The sequence below is a fragment of the Xiphophorus maculatus genome, chromosome 6, assembly GCF_002775205.1.
Source record: "Xiphophorus maculatus strain JP 163 A chromosome 6, X_maculatus-5.0-male, whole genome shotgun sequence".
Lineage (NCBI taxonomy): Eukaryota > Metazoa > Chordata > Actinopteri > Cyprinodontiformes > Poeciliidae > Xiphophorus > Xiphophorus maculatus.
Genome location: NC_036448.1, coordinates 2,701,888 through 2,722,833, shown reverse-complemented (window position 1 = coordinate 2,722,833; position 20,946 = coordinate 2,701,888). Strand labels below are relative to the sequence as shown.

Genomic DNA, 20,946 nt, shown 5'->3' with positions numbered 1-20,946 from the left:
ACATGGGTGGGGATCGTTTAGTTTGGCCTGAAACAGGCCAGGTAGATCACATAGTGAACAGCATAAGCATAAGGAGCGCTAATTTACTAATCGAGTCATCAGCCTAGCAGGAAGTGTTGTTGTAGCAACAATCTCAGATAGGTAGGAGAGGCAGCACCTTCCACTCCCCTCATCTCTGAAACTATGTCATGGTTTTCAGATGGTGTGTTGCGATTGCACCTCGGTTTCCTCACTGCTGTTGATGCACTTTCTGTCTGCATTTCACTACTGGTACGTAATGTCTCCACACAACAGCAGAGCACCTGAATGCACCTGAGAGCTGATGGCTTATAATGCTTCAACCCCACAGCCTCTCCTCAGAGGCAAAGATGTCGTCTTATATGCCACCAACCAATCCTGAGGCTTTCTGTGACATTTCTTTACTAAAACTAGAAGGTGTGTTAATATTTCCAGAGAGGCTATAGTGTTTTTTTGTTTTTTTTGCAGGAACATGTTGGACCTAAAAGGTGACACCAATAGTACTTTTCTGACTCTGTACTCTGTTTTGGAATGTAACTCCAGGCTAAGTTCATGGTTTCTGCTGTTGTACCAAACATCAGGTTTCACACGACTGATTAGTCAACTCAGTGTCGCCATCTGGAGTCTTCTTCTGGTTGAAAGCATGTTGCTCTGCACAGAAATTATGGGGTCATAGAAATTGGAACATTTTGTCACATGACACGTGTGTGTTATGTATTTATTGGGAATTTACTTAAAAGATCAATACTAAGTAGTGCGTTACTGTAGAAGTTTTAATTGAATTAAATGAAAAAAAAGGTTTTTTTCTCCGCAGATTACATTACAAATAAAATTCTAACTTTGCATTATTTGTCCTCAGCCCATTTTATAATCAGAAAAGAAAACCCAGTGTAACCCTGGTTGGGTATATTTAGTTTTAGAACCAGATTTTAGTTCTAGATTAGCTCCTTAAATCTGTTCTCAAAGCGGGTACAGAATGTCTAATTGCAGAAGGGGTGAAATGATCAGCTCCATTTAGTTTTAGTATAAATTCTGCTGTTCTTTGAAAGCGTCAGAGAGATCAATAAAGAACAAACGACAAATTTGAAAGAGAACAAAGGCCAAAGAATAAGTTATATAATCTGGTGCTGAAGCAATCCGTAAGTTTCACGATCTGTTTATTATTCCACCGGATATCATTCCGTTTCCTTCTAATTGATAACACTGCAGACACTTCAGAACACTAAATACACTTACGTCTCTATACTGTAAACACAGAGCCACACATCGCTGGCTCTGATTGGACAGAGAGCAGGAAGTAAATGTTTGGAGTGTAAACTGTACCCAGGGCTGCTGGGTGAGATCAGATCTGGAACAGTCAACGTTTGTTAAATGAGCTGTAAATCTAACCTGGTTTCTCTTCTGCATTCTTATAGATCTCTGCAGAGCAAAGGGGATCGATTATCTTTACAAAAGTATTTACACCCCACCCTACAACAATGCTAAGTTGGATCCTTTAATGTGGTATGCATTTTCCACTTCACTTTAGTGGCCATAAATAAAACTAGGTGCAACAAATTGTCTTTTCAAATCACCTGATGACTTTTTGGACAAAAAAAAAAATCTGTTAAGGCCGAAATTGGAATCATCAGGTTAGTCTTTAAAATTGGTGCAGCCCTGTTGTTTATGTTAGAACAGGGTAAAAAACTTCCGGTGACAGCATGAGCTGCTTACGGAATATTTCCTTGACCTCCAGACGGCTCAGCAGATAGATTTCATTAAAACACTGAAGCTGGTGTATGAACAAGAGGTCTGACTTCAACATAACCTGCAGGTGTATGTCTGTCTGCTACATTTTTGGTTAAAACATTTTTGTTGTCCGTGTGGTGAAGTTATGGTGGCTGGAGTAGCAAGAAGTTTTACTTGAGAGAAATAGTTCATAATGGTGTATGGCCCAGTTAAACTAACAGTCATTTCTAAAATAAAAAGTTACTGAACTAAATGTAAGTAGTTACTACTCACCTCTGGTTTTGGGATTTTTGCTAAAACATCCCTTCATGGAAGTTTTGTAGTAGATCAGTGAAATCTTGTCCTCACAGAAAGGAAAGGTCAAGATTATTTAGTTGCATGTTAACAGATGGATTTTTAGAATTTGTGTAATTGCTTTTATAACTTTATCACATTGTTTCCGATCATCAGTCTGTAGCTCCGCTTCCATTACAAATGTGCACAAAACTTTGTCAATATTCTGCTGATTCTGAAACAATACAATTTCACAATTGCTGTGTTTTTATTAAAGAATAAATGCAATGAAAATCATGTGATTTCCACGCGATAAATCGTGTTTGTTCACACAATAAATCATAAAACATGCCGCAATGACATTCTCCTACTACTTCCTGTTGTCTTCTTTGTCTTTCGCGCCAGTAGCAACATCCGATTGTTGATCATGTGACTTGTGTGACGCGAGAATAGTGTTTCCATTGAAGCTTAGAAAAAGTTTAGCCAAAACCTATTATCAAAAAACTTTTTTTTTAAATTGGCATGCTTCCATTAAGCAAATGTACTTTCAAAATGTCAAACTGTTCAATCATATGGTCAATGGAAACACAGCTACTGAAGAGACTGATAATTATCCATGTTTATACCGGTTTATACCTTTGTGCAATACCCTTTTCTTGCCACATGGTGGTGGTGTCTGATCTCTTATCTTCCTCAGGTATGTCATCTTCAGGGGTTCAGCTCATTAACAGAAACCGAAATAATGAAATAATGTACTGTAAAGTTTTCAGGGGAAAAAAACGTTAGCTTTGCTCCCTTTGTACTTTAGTAAGTGTTTCTACACGATGTCAGCTTTATAACTTGCCTGATTTTTCTGCTCCTAATTGTGCAGACCTGTGAATGAACATACCATCTGTCACCCTGGCACTGCCAGGTGGTCCAAACATACTGGAAACCGGTCCATAATGCTTCATCTACTCCGTTTGTTCCCAGGAGAGAACCAGAACGTGTGAAATGTGTCTGAAAGAGGGCTAAACCTGCAGCACAGGACATTGTGCAGCTTGTTTTGTGTGTGTGTGTGCGTGTATGCGTGTCTGTGTGTGCTTCTTCTGTGACATGAATAACTTTTTCGTCATTTGTCCCATTAGTCAGTTCAGTTTGCATGTGTATGGGGTCCTACATATCATATTACTTTCAGGTTTATTTACTGGAAGGACCAAGTCGTAACAAACACAAGCATGGTGTCATTAATCAAACACACAGGCTTTTCATGGAAAAATCAATCATTTACCAACTCGATCCAACGAATTTTGTAATTAATGCATTTCTCAGAATATCAGAATGTATGTTGTGTTTTACATACATCGCGTTTCCTTGGATGCATCTGAGTAGAAGTAAAATCTGATTTATGAAGCCTTTGACAGAAAGCAGTGTGTGGTTTCCTCTCGCCCCGGGTTGGTAGAGCCGGTAAAGTGGGTCCCTCTGTCCTGTCTGACTGGTTGAAGAACTTCCCAACTACTCCCACGTACAGTAAGGCTTGCCCGCTGCAAGCTCCTTTCATCCTGTTTCCTCCGGCATTCACTGCATTTCATAAGCCAGAAGTCCAAATTTGGGTATGTCTTGTGAGAGTGGGCGATAGTTCAGCTAGCATAAAGCAGCTTCCTGTTAGACAGGTATGGAAGAAGAATAGAAGGATAACGCTAACAACATGCACATATCGTGACCGGGATGAGGGAGGGGCATGACCCTTTGACCTCCTGGAGGAAAGTAGAAGCTGCTGCGGAGGCGTGCAGCCCAACTTTGCTCTCCAGTGACAAATAAATCATTAACGACTGCTTGTGGTGGAATTGGCGTGTAAATTTGTCCCAGAGCCAGCGTCACTTTGATGGATTCTCATGTTTCCTTAGACTCCCAAAGCATCTCCAAACAAAGAGCAGTGTGTGCTTTGTCACTGAGGCCCAGTCGGGACACCTGTAGTTAGAGGGCAGAACGTCTGCAAGTTTCTGAAACAAGAAACCAAACTCCTAAAAGTCAGTGGAGCCCGCAGTGTGTGAGGCAGGACGCACAATCCTACCCTGTCTTCTTCTTCTTCTGCACAGGCTTGCTGTCTGTTCACTCGCTCCGGCCAGGTGCTTCATTCACACTTCGGAGGACCTCCAAGTTTTTGTTTGCTGTGATTTACAGAATTCATTGTGCTCTGAACAAGGCCTCCCATTTTGCACCAGGGATGCTTCCTGTTCAGTAGCTTCTCCTCTAGTCAGCTCTCTGACACACTTAATCTGGCAGTCTGAAATATTTGCTGGACAAATTAGTTTTCAAGCATCAAAAGACGGAAGTGAAGGGTAGATGAAGATGAGGAGGAGGAGAAGGAGGAGGCAGGGATCATTTTTAAAGGGAGTTAGGGGAGGACTGCAGAGGAAGTGACCCACAATGTGAGCCCCTTCCTGCACCCAACATGTCTCTGAAACAGTGGGAGCAGTCATTCATGTAGGTTCTGATTAATCGCAACACATTCCCCTTTGTGCCCTCTGTCTTAGTAAGTCTGCCATTTATTTGTCCTTTTTCTGTCTTCAGATGATTGAACAGAGATCGTTGAGATGTTCTAAGCTTTTAGAACAGGTTAGGTTCTAAAAAAACAACTACTAATTTAACCAAACTAAAAATATCAGTTGTTGCCAAAGTCTCCAATAGCTATAAAAGTTGCTAGGTTTGTTGCTAGTTGTTTTGTCTAAAAAGTTGCTAAATATAGTGATTAACTGTGCATGTGACCTGGTGTGTGGATCAGTCAGTCCTCTCACAGCAGAGCAAAAGGGGATAGTGTCTGATTTACAGACCTTGGTGGAGGAATTTGAGATTGATGGATAAAATCAGTTTCACATGTAACTATCGACTGATTACCAGAAATGAAGGAAATCTGTGCGCTCCATAACCCAGATTTTTCCCTGACCTGTTTGCTGGGTTTCTTGGTCTTCTTGATGCTAAGGTGACACCTGATTTTATTTAGGGGTATCAAATTCAATAAAGGGCTGCACAGTGGAGCAGTGGTACTTTTGCCTTGCAGCAAGAAGGTCCTGGGTTCGATTCCTGGTCCAGGGTTCTCCGGGTTCTTCTTAGGTGTGAGTGTGTGTATGCATGGTTGTTTGTCCTGTTTGTCTCTGTGTTGCCCTGCGACAGACTGGCAACCTGTCCAGGTTGTACCCCGCCTCTCCCCTGAAACGTTCGCTGGAGATAGGCACCAGCACCCTCCTGACCCCACTAGGGACAAGGCTGTACAGAAAATGGATGGATGGAAATTAAATAAAATCATAAATGCATATAAATTCTAGAATTATCCATTTAATAGTTTTGAAAACCACGTGTCCTTCTCTTTATGCACTTGACTTTACTCTACACTTTGACGGGAATTTAGAGGGATTTTTTATGCATCTTTCAGATTGCTAACACTGCACATTTTATAGAATCAAAACCAAAAGTACTTTTGTCTTCAGTGTTTCCTCTTCTCTTTGCTGTTACTTTAAAATCCCTGTGAGCTTCATCCCGAGCAGCATTTCTAGTTTTTGTTTTCAGATGGGTCACATTTGGAATCTCAGTTTCTGAGTCCAGCACGAATTCCTGTTTTTTTCATTTTCCACCTCATCCATTTCTCCCTGTTCAGCTGAAGAGCCCAGCATCAGGTTGTTGAGTGCAGTTGGGGAAATTTCCACACAGGAAAATGAGGGAGTTGTAGCCCGCTTCATCAACAGCAGGACAGTCCATTTCACTAAACATCTCATGTGGTCACATTTGTTACCAAACAAACAAAATGGATCATTCATGCACAAACTATTTCCATGTTGTTCATCACAGAACCACATGACCCACAGCTTTCCACAGCTCTGTGTTCATAAAAGGATTTTCTCCTCTATCTGTTTGCCATGACCTCAACCTGTCTTCCTGTTCAGCTCCAACTAAGGCCTTTAACTGGGCCATAAACGGGTCATAAATTCTCTAATCTGGACTTTGAAACGGTGAAAAACAAACGTGAAGAGTTTGCTATAAGAACGTAATGATGATGACGATGCTGATCTCATATATCATCAGCAGATGTTCATTCTGCTGCTGTTCTTCATATTTTTTTATTTGTGCATGTGTTAGAATTGTTGCAGTGTTACCGTGCTGTTGGTTCTCCTCTCCACACATGCATCAGCAGGCTAATTTCACTGGGCGGTGACTTTCTGTTTCTTGTGTGACTTGTTTCGTGAGCTCATGTGTAATAATCTGCTGATCATCCACATGCCTGGCATTCCTGTTCCTGTTTGTCCAGAAACTGCCCCTCATACGTACTGATGGTGTGAATCATGGGGTTCTGGCAGTGCTCACAGATAAAAAAAACAACAAAAAACCCAAAGATGACTTTATGTTTTTTATGCCCCTTGTTTCCTGTCTGCTGGTTTTTAAAATCGCTTCAGGATCACATCCCTTTTTAAGTTTCACCCGTTCTTGCAAACTTATTGGCACCCCTGGTAAAGATGTGTATACTGCCTCGAAATAAATTCATGTTTTATAATAGCGTCATAATATCACATAGTACATTTCAGAAATATCCAATGTTTAGTTCAGGTGCATTTATTGCTGGACAACAAATTAATAACAATACATATGCATGTATATCGTAATAGACATGTGATCAATATCAATAGATGGCAGAATATCCAATATGTAGAATATTCACTGAACTGTGAAGAGAGAGAAATCTTCCTCTCTGTACCATATCTGTAGATCAGTTCTTTCAAACTCCAATCCTCACTCAGAATGGACCAGGGACCAGGAGAATTAACTGCTCCTCAGCATGTATTGGAGTTCTGCAGTCCTGCTAAAGGTCTAATTATCGACTCAGGAGAGTTGGAGCTGATATGCATCTAAAGGTTTGTAATACTGGAATTTAGGGTGGAGCAAAAAAGCAAACCCTGGTCTCGGTTCGGTTGAAGTGAACTCTGCTTTGGTTTGAATTTGTATCTGAGCGCCAAGTGCACTGGAGACCGCTGCAAAAGAAGCGCAGGGCATTCTGGGTAAATACAAGCAAAACAAATGTGTGCCTAGCACTAGTGGGAGACAATAGCTCATGGTCTGACATGTTGTCTGACCACACTCTCTAATTCCTTTAGTTTTGGGTGATTCTTGAATGTGAAATCCATCTTGTCCACTGATCTTATATCTCCCTCCACAAAGGTTCTAAAAATCAGCCTCTGTCGGGACACCCCCCAACCAGGCCACGTCTGCACATTGGTGGTTAACACTAGTCATCCCACAGTTGCCAGGCTAGCAGCTTTGCTGGTATATGTAGGAACATTTCAGATAAATGAATTGGTATTGGGAAAAATCGGAATCAGCAGCTGATCATCAATCATCCAGGAAACTGCAAACAATGCATAATGATAAAACAATAAGTCATAGATTACTAGAAACTGATCATCTTAGAAAAAGTCAATCTAAATTTACATTTATGTTAAAGAAATTAGAGATTCCAATCCTTGTGCTTTATGGAATTTTATTTCCATAATCTTCTCATTATCTTTAAATGTAACCATGTCTGCATGTTTGGCCCTCTGTGTTTCCTTTAGAGGTTGGAAAAAAGGACAAAACCTGTGTCCCTGGTGGCCTGTTGACCTCTGACATGTAAGGACAAGGTTCAGAGGTATGCAGACAAAACCCTTTTAACGTGTGCGTGACACACCAAAGCAAGCGGTGCTTCTCAGATGTCACTGAATAAATGATGCTGTGGCAAAACATTGACTTAGCCATGTTGGACTGAGGTGTATGTGCGTGTGTGTGTGTGTGTGGGGGGGGGGGGGGGGGGGGGGCTGGTTGTGTGTTGCTGAGTTTCCCCTTTCTCCCCTTATGTTTCAGTTGAGCTGAATTTGCATTTATGATCTTTAGCTGTTTTTGGAATCTCACATTCTAATGGAATTAAATCCCCTCTATTAGAAAACATGGAGGGGATGCAAATATAATCATGCAGAAACAAAAATTGTTTAAAAGACAATAACAAAACACTTAAATAAATCTGAATAAACATACATAATGTGACTTTACTGAAGTGTTGCATAGTGGCAGATACTAAGCGGGGTGGGGGTCCCTGATTCATCAGAAGCCTCTGCTTGAAGAGCGCTTATTCATTAGTGGTCAGTTGATCTGTCCGTCATTACTATACCGAGTTACAGTTAAGTACAAAATTATTCATATTTCAGCAGATTTAGAGTTAATGTAATCTTTTAATTTCCAGAAGAAAAGGCAACTTTTTGGAATCTAGAGTCCCAATTTTAATCTCACAAAGAAACTGGGAAGGGAGCTAAAGATTATGGTTATGGCAAGGAGGCTTTCCAACACCAAAGACTTGGGACTTCATCACCAAAGACATGTGGAAAAATGCTAAATCTGGTTAACGGTTGGAGGAAAGGTTTTCCTCTTACTAAAAAGTTTTCCAATTATCACTTAAATCAGCTAAAATAATTGACATGGCATGTTTTTTTTTTAAACTTTCCCTTTTAAAATGTGTTATCTCCTGGATGGTGGTGAGAGCATCAGGGTTTCCCCTGAAGCTTCCAGTCCTCGCAGCTCAGAAGCTAATAAAAGGGACATATAAACACAACAGATGTATGCATGGACCTGAAGCTGTGTATACTGAGTGTATTTTTTTACCTTGTAAAACAACATCTTTACAGCCAAATAACGATTAGACTTTGCACCCCGGGACTTACAAATTCAACCCTTGTCTGCAAGACAAGCACGGCATTCTTGTTGATGTCATCCTCTGACTAATCCCATTTCCTCTTTCCATAAAATACAAGCGCCTTTACAACCTTTAAGTTGTTTTCTAATGACCTTTCATGACGTGGAACCCATCAATGACTCCATCCATGCATGAAGTTTTTCTTAACATCTGCTGCGACCGACGAGCATCATAGCAGACCTTTGGCCTTCTTTCTTCCACCTTTGCCGTAGTGGCAGGACAAACGCAGGCAGTCGAGCTCAGGGGCGGGGCCTGGAAAGACTGAATACATTTGTTTATTGTTCCATACAGGCAGGGCTGTGTCGGACCAGAAATGGACAGCCATTGTGTTGTGTCTCTCTGCCTCCATGGTGAATAGTTGCTTTCACAGAGAGCGAGAGGGGAACCGAGGCGAAAGGCAAGCCACTCACAATAGCTTTAAGTTTTACGGTGTTCCTGTCGCCAACTCTAGATTTTTTGGCATGAGACCAAATGCAACATACACACAGCTGCAGGCCAGCCTTCTCCAGCTGAAATACCCCCACCCCCTTCATAATACACACAGACTCTTATCTCTCTGCCAACCTCGGTCCCAGGCCTGCAGCTCTCTACCCGTTCATTCATTCCTCCTCCGTGTGTACATTTCCAGCAAACTCCACAGGGCTTGCGCCGGGTCGCCTTTTGTGGAGTTTCTGGTCAACAATGGCGTTTGTTTCGCAAGGGCAATGCAGTGAGATGCTACCCTGTGTCTCCTACATGCCACCCTCCGTGCGTCTGTGGTGACGTCTGAACGGCATTATCTGTCAAAGGTCTCTGTTTGTTTTTGGGCTGTTCTGGGGTTGATAATGTCTCATTACCAAGGAACCAGAGGCTCATAGGCACCACCGTGGAAACTACAGAGACCATGCTAATCTGGATGATAGCCAGCTGGCATTCGGAGTGCTTACACTTAGCAACAGTTGGGAGTTGTTGTAGTCAGAGCCTGGCTCACAACAGGTGGCTATAACTCAGACCTGTGGACTATTTTTAGTTGAACCTCCAGCTGATATCACAAAGCTGCTCTCTGCTTCACATCCTTTGTCTAAAGCATTTAGTTTCTACATTTTTGGCAGGAAATTACATATTCTTTGCCACTAAAAATGATCAAAGTATGCCTTCATCCCCGTTTACTACGATGCCTTAAATAAAATCCACTGAACCACTTTGCCTTCTGACGTAACCTGATTGGCAAACAGAGTCCACCTGGGTGTAATTTTATCTCAGTATAAACACAGCTGTTTAAAGAAGGCCTCGGATGTTAGTTAGAGAACATTAGAGAACAAACAGCTTCATGGAGACCAAGGAACACAGCAGACACATCAGGGAGGACGTTGTGGAGAAGTTTAAAGCAGAGATGGGTTGTAGAACAATATCCCAAGGCACAGAGCTCTGCTCAGTCCATCATCTTTAAACAGAACGTATAGAATGACTGAAAACACAATAAGACATGGCTGAGTTTTTTATTTAGGTTTTGACAACCATACACAGTCTGTTACCAAATCAGCTTACTGTCACTGAAAAAAACCCAATAAAGTTTCCTGTCAAGGCAGGACACAGAAAAGCTGGTGCATGTCTTTGTTTTCAGTAGATTAGATTATTGAATCGGTGTTTATGCTGGTTCCTATAAAGATAAAAAATCAATCTGGCTGCTGCAGCTCATTTATAAAGCTGCCGACAAAGTCCTGACCAGCACCAGGAAACCAGGAGCCTGAAGTGTGCACAAGCAGTTGTTTCTTTTGAAAACATTTTTTGTTTCCAGCAGCTTTTGACTAAAGAATAAACAGCTGAAAACATTTGTTTTGTTCATTCCTCCGATTGTCTTTTCTTTCATGTTTGTCTGTTATTCCTGAGATGCTCTGTAAGGAACAGTGCATTGTTTCGCCTAAAAGCTGTAGAAATCAACTTGCCTTGCCTGGAGTTCTTCCCGTCTTATCGCAGTCATCCTGTCAGCCAGTCAAAGACCCTGACATGGTCAGATTTGAGTTTTCTATCAACCACTGTCATATTCAGGCATTGTGAAATAACATCATGTTTTAGGACTCGTATTCACCCACTTGGCAGTCTGCCCCACGGCTGCACTGCTTATCCAACGTGACACTTGGCTTTTTTCTGCAGTCCTTGAACATTCCGTGTGTCTGAAAAGAGTTCATGTCAACTTGGTTGTCTTGTAAAACCTGCAGCCAAACTTGTCTGTTTGAGACTGAAATATAGCCTCTGTGTGAGGAGTCAATGTAAAGTGAATTGCCCTTAAAAAAGATGTTGTTTATGTTGCACTTACAGGGAATAATAGCATTCAGTAATATCATTTATATTTGAATTCATATTTCAATGGTATTACTGGCTGTCTAGACGTTGGGAGTGTGGTGCAGTTGTGACAGAATGCTGGGTGTATTTTTCTCTTGTCTTTTATGAAGACATGCACATTACAGGACTGAACAGCTAGCTGGATTCTCAGAGGTTGCACAATGTAGCTTTGGATTTAATGGCAATTTTTTTATGATGGTATAACCCAAATTATTTGACCTCTGCCTTTAACAGAATTCTTATGTTTTGGGGTTTTCTTTTCCTTAAATGTTTTGGATCCTTAAATAAAGTAATTAACCTAAGTAAATACAACAAGCAGTTTTGAAATTATGTTTTTATTTCCGAAGAAGAAAAAATATTTGCAAACTAACCTGGTCTTGTGTGAAAAGGTTGTTGTACTTCGCTTGGCAGTAACAGCTGTAATCAGGCAAATATTTCCCATTGGTTGATTCTATGGATCTAACAAGTATCTGTGTTGGGCGTGTGGCTAATAAATTTGAACCAAAAAAAGTGTTTAATCACAATTCATTTCACTGAGCATGCAACTGAATTTCTACATAATGCCAAGTTAGTTTGGATAACTTTATTTAGTAATAAATGAAATAATAATTTAAAAAAACAGGTCATTTTTATCTGCTCATGGTTTTTTTTGTCCATTGGTAAAACATTTTGACAAAAATATAGGAAGTCAACAGAGTAAGGGTTAAATTTTTCGTATTTTGAAGCATTGCATCAGATAAGGTTGATGGAAACAGCAAAATTCTAAAGAACTTTCTCAATTTTGCAAAAATACTTTTTACACTCTCCTGAGGCAGTCAATGCAGTAAAGTGGAGCTGGGAACACATTAGTTGAAGAAGTTCTGACACAGTGAACGCTGACATCCACTCTTGGATCTGCACCTTACCAGATGCACGACACCTCCATCAGGGGAGGGGAAGATTCTCTACATTTTTCATGATATTTTGAGGCCCCTACATCATGTTTATTACAGCCAAGCGCAGCGTCAACGTCTGATGATTTTACTCTTTGCTCAGCCTGCTTGATTCGCTCCTAACTAGCTGAGTTGTATTTTTTTTTCTGACATTTTAAAAGTTCACTCAAAATTGGCATGACAATTTAGATGGAAAAATGGCTACTGTAACTTTTGAATACATCCCTTCTCCAACACTATCCATCAAGTCATCCTTTGTCTAACACGCTTATCCCTAGTGGGGTGTTGGTCCCTCTAGCGGTTAACTGGCGAGAGGCGGAGTCACCTGGACAGTCAATCATGCCTGAATCAAATAAAGGGTTAACGACCAGATCTTTGCAAAACCTGCTGACATTCAATGGAGGCAATTCAGCCTTTTGATTCAGATGTGTTGGGGCAGAGATTCACCCAAAAGTTGCAATGCTGCAACTTGGACGTTTTGGATGTTGCAATACTGACGCTGTAGACCTGATATAGAGGAAACTCTTTCACAGCACTGTGAGCTGTTATTTTCCTGTCGCTCCTTCAAACAGTCCTGCGTATCTCCCTTTAAATATCTGGTTCTGTCAGAATATTAGATGTCCGTCGGATAACTGCAACCAAGCGGTTGCGAGGCAGTCATAAAAAGCGGTAAGTGTTTGCATGGGTGGGGTTCATGTTAGCATCGCTTATCTCAGCAGCCATACCTGCAGCTCCGTGGTTCACCAGAGTTTCCATCAATGAACACACTGTACAGTTCTCCTTCAGTGTGTTGGTGAGTATGAGCTGACATAATAACCTCAAAATCTACTGCAAACTGATGCTTCCATAACATCCCTCGTGTTAGTAACTAAATGTAAACTTTTTTATTTTTTTGCTTCTGGGGTCATTTGAATGAACTAATAAGCCAGAGATCTGCAGTCTGGAAAATGATAAACAGCCAAATAACATAAATACAACAAATGTAGATTTGAGCAGTTTTTAGTTGTTTGTTTGCATGAATTTTCATAACATTATGACAGTAGAAGTACCAGTTTTTAGATGTCATTTTTATTTATTTATTTTTGTCATTGGGTTTGAAACTATGCATTTTATTTTACATGCTTTTTATAGCTGGACTAAGGACAGAAACATCTCTGTTTCTAAAGGTTGTTGACCTAAAGGATTCATTTCAGATGAATTGTAAAATAAATAGATTTGAAATGATTCAATGTAAATGAGACCAAAAGTAGAAGAAAAAAAATCATATCCTTAAGTCTCTTTCTTTGTCCACCAGGCTGTAACCAAACAGTTTAAGTCCTTCACTAGACTAGATTCTATGTGCAGACAGCATGTGTTGTTTAGGAATTTTGCAGACCAGCATTTATGTATTTCTCTGAAGTGGAAGCAGAAGTCGGGGATCAGAAGCCAAACCCCATTTATCTGACTTTTATATTTAGAATTGCACCACCATCAGGTTTAGTCAAAGTGAAAGTTTCTTTCATGTAATTCTTCTTCAGATGGAGTTCTTTTTACCCTTCACATGCACACAAGTGGCTCATGATGCAAACATGCTGTTTTGGACTTCCTCCAATCCACTTGTCCAAGGGTGCATTCATACCAGCCTCATTGAGTCCGTTTTAATCAAACTCCAGTTCGTTTGGAGAGGTGTGAAGGCGCAATCGAATTCTGATGTGGACCCAAAAAACGAACTCTGGTTCGGTTGAAGTGAACTCGAGTGTGGTTTGAATGTGCAGCAAAAGGAAGAAATGTTTTGGTCAACAATCAAACAGAATCTACTGGACTATGAGGTGGGAAAATGCCCTGATTGTCACAATTCAACCTTAGGTTTTCCAATATTTCTGCATCTAACTTATCAACTTTGAGAACAATAATGTTTAGTAGCAGCCTAATGTGTCCCGCTCATTAACTGGAGCCACAACGAAGAATAATCAGTAGTTGCTTTTTCATTGACCAAATAGTTGTGCAATTTGACATTTTGAAAATAAATTTGCTTAAGGGAAATGCCAATTTTGTCTTTCAATAAAAAGTTATGATACTAGGGTGAGGAGTTGTTTTTTTTTAACCATATCATTTTTTTTTTTTTTTACAAAACTGCAATAGAAACACTTTCTTCACATCTCGAGTCACATGATGAACAACCGAATGTTGACACTGACTTAAACCACAAAGAAGAAGACGACAGGAGGGAGTTGATGATGGCAGAGCATGTTTTTTCAATGACTTATCTCGTAAACAAACTTCCTCACGTGATTTTAGTTGTGATTTGTGTTTAATGGAAACACTGCAATTGCAAAATTGTGTTTTTTCAATAGCAGAATATAGACAAAGATTTGCACACATTGGTAACGGAAACACAACTAATGTCATTCAGCTCTCCTCTGGGTGGTCATAATGTTATGCCATGGTGTAGATGTTTCTAACAGCTTGTGGTCTTAGTACTTGCTGTGAAACATCACAAAGCTCCTCTCTCATCAACTGTTGCTGCGAACAGAAATCGCCGCGTTCCTTTTTTTCTGGTGGGAAAGTGGTGACGTCACTCCCAGCGTTACGAACAGCTCTGCTGCCTCACCCCTTCTTTTCAGAGTCTCCCCCCTCTTGATAAACACAATCCTCCTTTACTCAGCAGCAGGACTGATGACTGAGTGTTGTTGCCCCTGATAAGCCCGGCCTCCACCTGAGAACATGGCCGTGTTTATAGTAAAGCAGGTAGAAGTGGCTCTGGGTCGTGTTGGAGGTGCAGCAGGCGACAGTTTTTCAGCCAGCTGGAAAAGTGCTGACTGTGTGTGAGAAGGCTACTTTTAGCACAGCCTGCAGAGGGAAAGTCTGAAAGAGGAGAATTGCATGTGTGTGTGGGTGTGGGCGGGGGTGGGTGTGTGTGTGTGGGTTTTCACAAGGGAGAGCTAGTATTCCGGTTTGTGGCTGGAATCCAAGTTTTGAACTCTTTTGTTTGAAGCTGCAGACAATCTGTCTACATATTGCAGTTCAGCCGTTTACAGTTCACACCAGCTGGTGGAATCAGTAGGTTGCTTTTTTTCCCCATCAATAAAGGGCTACATCCAATTCAGTTCACATCTGGAGTTTAACAGATTACTGCACAATTATGTACATGCAGATGTCTGGAATAACAAGAAGCGATCCAATGTGAAAGAAAACAGTAAGCTGCTGCCTTATTAGGGAGATGGTCACACATGGGGAATGAGTTGATGTTAATGTTTCTAAACTGGTTGGGTTTTTTGTTTTGGAAAAGTCTTTATTATGTTCATTAACAGGTTCTCCTCCAAACAGCAGAACTCTGTAGGGGTGCATCAATTTTCTTAAAGGGGCAGTATTATATGTTTTCCAGGCACATAGTATCATTTTATAGCATAATCAAATAACTATATTACCTTCAGTTGTTATAAAAATGCTATCAAATAAGACTTAAAAGAAATTTGACTTCCTAATTTTTTAAAATTGGGCCTGTCTCTTTAAAATCTCCTGCTCTTTCTGAAGCTTTGCCTTCAGTGAGTGATCACAACATGGCTCCTCTATTAACCCTTTTGCGACGTTTTTACCAGTGTTGCTCTGAGGAGTTGCTCCTATAATAAGCTCAGCAAATGTGAAAATCACAGATAATTGTGTTCTACTCTCTCACTGCGCTCTTATTTTTTTTCATCTGGGAAATAATCCAGACTCACCTCACTATTTTTTTATTTTTAAATAACCTACAGCGACGCAGTGTGGCACTGTCTAAATTTACACCAGTCAAACGCAACTCAGTTAAAGTTAGCCTTCCTGTGTCTACATTGTAGATACCAGTGCAGAACAGACCAAACTGTGTCATCAACCCAGCATCCATTGCACAGGTGAAAGAATGGCTGCCTGAAAAATATAACAAGAGATATAAAATTTGTGAAGTAATTATGAGTTTTTGCATATCACAAACAGCATTTTTTTTAGTTGACAAGAAAATTACAACATATTTAGACCAACATGTTCAACTAATCATGGATGCCTTTAACAACAGTTGACCCACTGTTGCCAACTTGGCGACAACTTTAACAACTTGTCAGACAAAAAAAGTCTGTGAGCCTAAATCGGAATCAGCAGGTCGGCCTTTTTAAAGATTGGTGATTAGTCAGAAAACTTCAACCGGTTCACCCCTAGAAATTTAGCAGCTTTTTGCTTTGTAACGGCCCGCGTAACTTAGTTTTTCTACTACTTTTTCTTGTAGAAAATTTAAGATCAAAGGCCTTGCTTAGCAGGAACTGAAGAACGCTCCAACACAACGCAAAGGATAAAAAATTGTGAGATTCTGTCTACAGAAGAATTGTAAGAACTTCAAGAAAATTGCTTGTAATGAACATCTGCAGAATTACTGCAAACTTGGATGCTAGTTCCCTGCTTCACTCTGTATTCCTGTAAAACAAGTAGACTGTCTTACCATTTTTCAGTCTGCTGTGTAATAAACTCCAAAGAGGTTGAAGGTTGGTTGAAGCACCAATTATGTGGTGAGTTCAACCCTCGGTCTGTCGAAGCATCGTGCAGACGCTTGCTGGGATTGTATCTTTTTATTCCACTGTTTATTCCAAAGTGTTAATGAACTGTTTTGATTAAACTCAGGAGATGGATTTAACTTCAGGGACATTTTTCATTGTCATGTTTACTTTTTCTTGAGGTTCTCTTTGTAATTGATGTTTCTGTGGCACAATGTACAAGCGCCGATGCAGCGCCATGTGGTGCAGCTGACGAAGAATCACTGATCCGATACAGAAAAACTGCTGAATTGACTTAAGGTGTTTCTGTTTTTTAAACACAGACATAAATGTATTGAACTACTGATTAATTTGGTAACTCTGCATCAGTACAGCAAACCTACATACACCAATAACTTCATAAGTTTGGTCAAATATGTGAAAATAACTTTAATTTGTTCAGTCATTACAATTAGCAGTAGAACAGCCAATGTAAAATAAATAAATAAACTGAAGCTGACAAACAATAGGTTGACTATTTTGGTCAAATATGCAAAAATAAAAGGCAATAAAAGAAATTCCTAATTTCACTTCAAAAAGTGAAATTAGGAATTATAGATATAAAGTAAAATGAATAATTAAACATGATATTGCTCAGAGCACAAATCATAGAATTAGACTGAATAGATCTACACATTGTCACCGATAACTAATCTAGATTGTTTTCAATATTGGAAACAATACAGATATTATCGGGTTGGAGCAGCTCTAGTTGATTTGCTCCAAAGCACTAGATGAAAACACGCCTGATTTGCATTTTCTTCTTTTTTTGGTGACATTTCAAAAGTTTGCTTGCAATTCGCATGACTATTGGATGGAAGCATGACTATAGTTAGCTTAATTTGCCATTATGAACTGCACTTAATGTAGTTGTGAATGCATGTGTGTGAGCATGCTTGTCTGTCCTGTGTGTTGACTTGAAATGGACCCTGGTGTGTGCCCTGCCTCTCGCACAAAGAACAGTGTTAGATATAACATTTGGTGGGTATTCTTTCCCTAAACTAACAGTTAGTTTAGATGAAAATTCAGCTGTACATGGGAGACTTTGGAGACCAAATACTTCTCATGGCTCTCATCACCTCTTGTTAGCCAAGAGTGAAGTGGATCCGACAGCTCTTACACCTTAGAGTAGCTTACTCCCAACAGTGTTACTTTATGACAAAAGCCACAGTGGCGCTAAAAGCCTCAGATTCACTGAAGAGACCACACATACTGTACAGCTGATGGGACCGGCTCCTCATTCGCTTCTTAATGGAAGTCTTTGTGTTCGTCAGCAACCCCTTTAAGAGTTTTCTTTGGGTTTGTGCCTGAGCATAGTAACAGTTTGAGTCTCAAAACACGGGTTTTCATCTCTGAGTGGTTGTGTTAATGGAATTGACTCATAATAGCTCCCTGTTCTTAGCGCTTTGAAAACTGCTAATGAATCGCATGTGTTGATGATGTGTGTGTGTGTGTGTGTGTGTAAGGTACAGTAGAGCAGTGTGGTGTTGGCAGTAGGTGGTCCTGCCTGACTGTTGGTAGGGGTGTGTATGTGTGTGTGCGTGTGTGTGTGTGTGTGTGTGTGTGTTATGTTGTTAAGGGGGTGGTCTTCTTTCTGATCCTTTTACAGGTTACAGTATGTATGTGGTGGTTCTTAATGCCACACTGGAGTTCAAATGTTGGTGCCTCTCTTAGAGCCTCACATCATGCCGGTGCTGCTTAAAAGCTGGCATCACATCACAGGTTCTGCAGACTTTGGCTGGTTTGATCCACTTAGGATGCCTTTCCTGCAAAACTTTATTCTGTGTTAGCAGAACTCTGCATTGTCTCTACATTCCCTCTCTATTGTGTGTAACACAATAAAGATGTCTTGTGCAAAAGAATAGTTGTATGTTGTTTCTGTCGGCTATAGAAGCAGATCTCTGTCAGACTCTTAAGATTCACAAATCACATTCCTGCAACCTGCAGTCTGATTCCAGTCTGATTATGTGCTAAAGTCAGCTTTAATGCAGCTTAGTCAGTTCAGAGTTGCATTACCTTTCATTAATCATAATTAATTATTTTGAGCCTGTGATATCACAAAACGATGGTGAATTTTTACCCTTAAAGACCTATAGTTGCAGGTCAAATTGGAGTCAGTTCTGTGGATTCTGCCACTTTCTGTCCTGCTCTGGGGTTTGTAACCACCCCAGAAATTCTTGTGGTACATTCAAACAGTAGGTTTTAAAACTTTAAAACATTCAGACATTTTTTGCATTAAACAGTTAATTGACATAGAAGTTGATATGTTTTTGCGGTGAACTACCTGTTGGTTACCAGCTATGAAGCACATTGAAAAATAGATGAAGTGAAACAGACATGGATTCATTAAAAGTGGTGAGTAATAGCACAACAAAGGTTTGAATAAGCAGCTAGCATTATGCTGAATTATAAGTGGCTTTATCTTGATTTTTTTTTCTTCTTCATGCAGTGCTAAACTGTTGAAGCCACTGCTGGGATAGCAGGACATGAGACTTTCATGTTATGGGGTATTATGTAAATACTGGATAATGTTATTATTTTTTCGTTTAAAATATCTCCCGTTTTAGTTATTCCAACAGCAGTTTATCAGTCTTAGTTCTGCACTATACTCCCCATTGTTTTTTTAAATTCATTGCACTTTATTCGTTTCCCCGTTTCAATCCCACTTGTGATCTCTTGTATTTGTGAACCTTAATTTTCCACCATCAAATATTGAGAAATCCACAAAAAATGCTGAATTGTTATCCTTGCATTTATGTGTAATGAACAATAACTTCTACATAAAGTGATTCTCATGTAATAGAACTCGCCACTGTCACACACACGTTTCTCTTTTACACGACAGAAACACAGCCCTCTATGTAGATGATGAAAGGATTTTTTTCCCCATCCTGCCTCCTTTACGACTGAGTCATGAAGGTTTTCCTTAGGATGTTCACACTGTGTTCTGCTGGAAGAAGCTTTCATGTCTCTTTGAGATGGTATCAGTTAGCCGGTTGAGTCATTCCGGGCTGTGCTTTCTTTAGACTGATTACTTTTCCTTGAATGGAAATTAAATATTAATCATACACTAATTGAAAGAGGACCCAAAGTAGAGAGTTTACTTCCTTCCCATTTCCGTTTTCCTTTGTTGTAATTCTTCCTTCATCCTTTGTTCCCAAAAAGTAGAGCTTTCTGAGCGCTGCCTGGACGTTATCCATCATGCACAAGATCATGTGTACACAGGCTGCAACTACATAAACCAACTACATAAACCAACTACATAAACCAGCCAATAACTGGAATATATTCCAGTTATTGGCTTAGTTCAAGCAAGGTTTCAGAAACTGTTGGAAGTGGACATGTCACCCTGTGAACTGTTACATTTACCGCACATTCCTTTACTGCTGCTGTTTGAAGTTACTGAGGTCTTCATTATTGAGTTGGATAACCTTTTGCACAAATCAAAAAATTTGCGGTAATATTATTATGTGATAACTACTGCTGTTATGGCCAGATAACTGATATTTCCCTTTGTTATATATATATTTCCTTCCACTTTCAGCAATGTGTAAAAGTGACCATACCACCTACGGTATATTCTGCTTTAAACCTGCACTGCATCACCATAACTGTCATGACTGAACAAATACACAAACAAGATGGAAATAAACATAAATCCTTATATTGGCACAGTTTTACTTATTGGACAGATACCGACTTGTTAAAAATATCAGCTATTGACGTCGGCTGATACCGATGTAGATTCTGATATATCTGCATCTCTAGTAAAAAATACTCAGCGATGATAATGATGATGATTGCACTACAGTAATGAAGATGAGCAAAAGGCTATTTATCAAAGATTTGTTGAACTTTCAAAGCAATATCTTTATTATAGCTTGTAAATTATAACAAAAATGCATGTCTCGTAAAACATTAGCATGAATGGAACTTAATAGTTTTACTATATATCCACTACTATTATTGTGTCATTCTGATGTATTGCATTAGCTAGAAAATGACCTCCAGTCCTTACCGAGGTCATCTGTTGTCTCATCTTGAGGGGCTGATGTCCAATAACCTCCAACTATCCACAACATGCTGGCAAACTGCAGCAGATTTCATACAACATTTTAGTCAGTCCATGATTTTTAAAGAGGAACTGTGGAGGGAACCTATACTTGAAGCTTTCCAGTTTCCTTCTTAGTAGTAGGTTTGGTAAATGTGATGTCTCAAGAAGGCATTTGCAGAAACTTACAAATGTGGGGTTTTTTTTGTTTTGTTTTTTAAATGGGAAACTTCAGACAAACAACAGTAGAAATAACCCAGAGAGTAAAACCCGCAGCATGGTAGACGGGGTGATGTGTCCGGTCTTGTTGTTCCTGGCTGGTCTGGTAATGATTAACAG

The 20,946-nt window shown here is 39.9% G+C and overlaps 1 protein-coding gene across 1 annotated transcript in view; it reads left to right on the top strand.

The window, feature by feature from the left end:
• The window catches only part of LOC102238393 (guanine nucleotide-binding protein G(I)/G(S)/G(O) subunit gamma-12-like), a 32,867-nt gene that overhangs the window by 6,194 nt on the left and 5,727 nt on the right, over window positions 1–20,946 (top strand). The window lies entirely within an intron of this gene.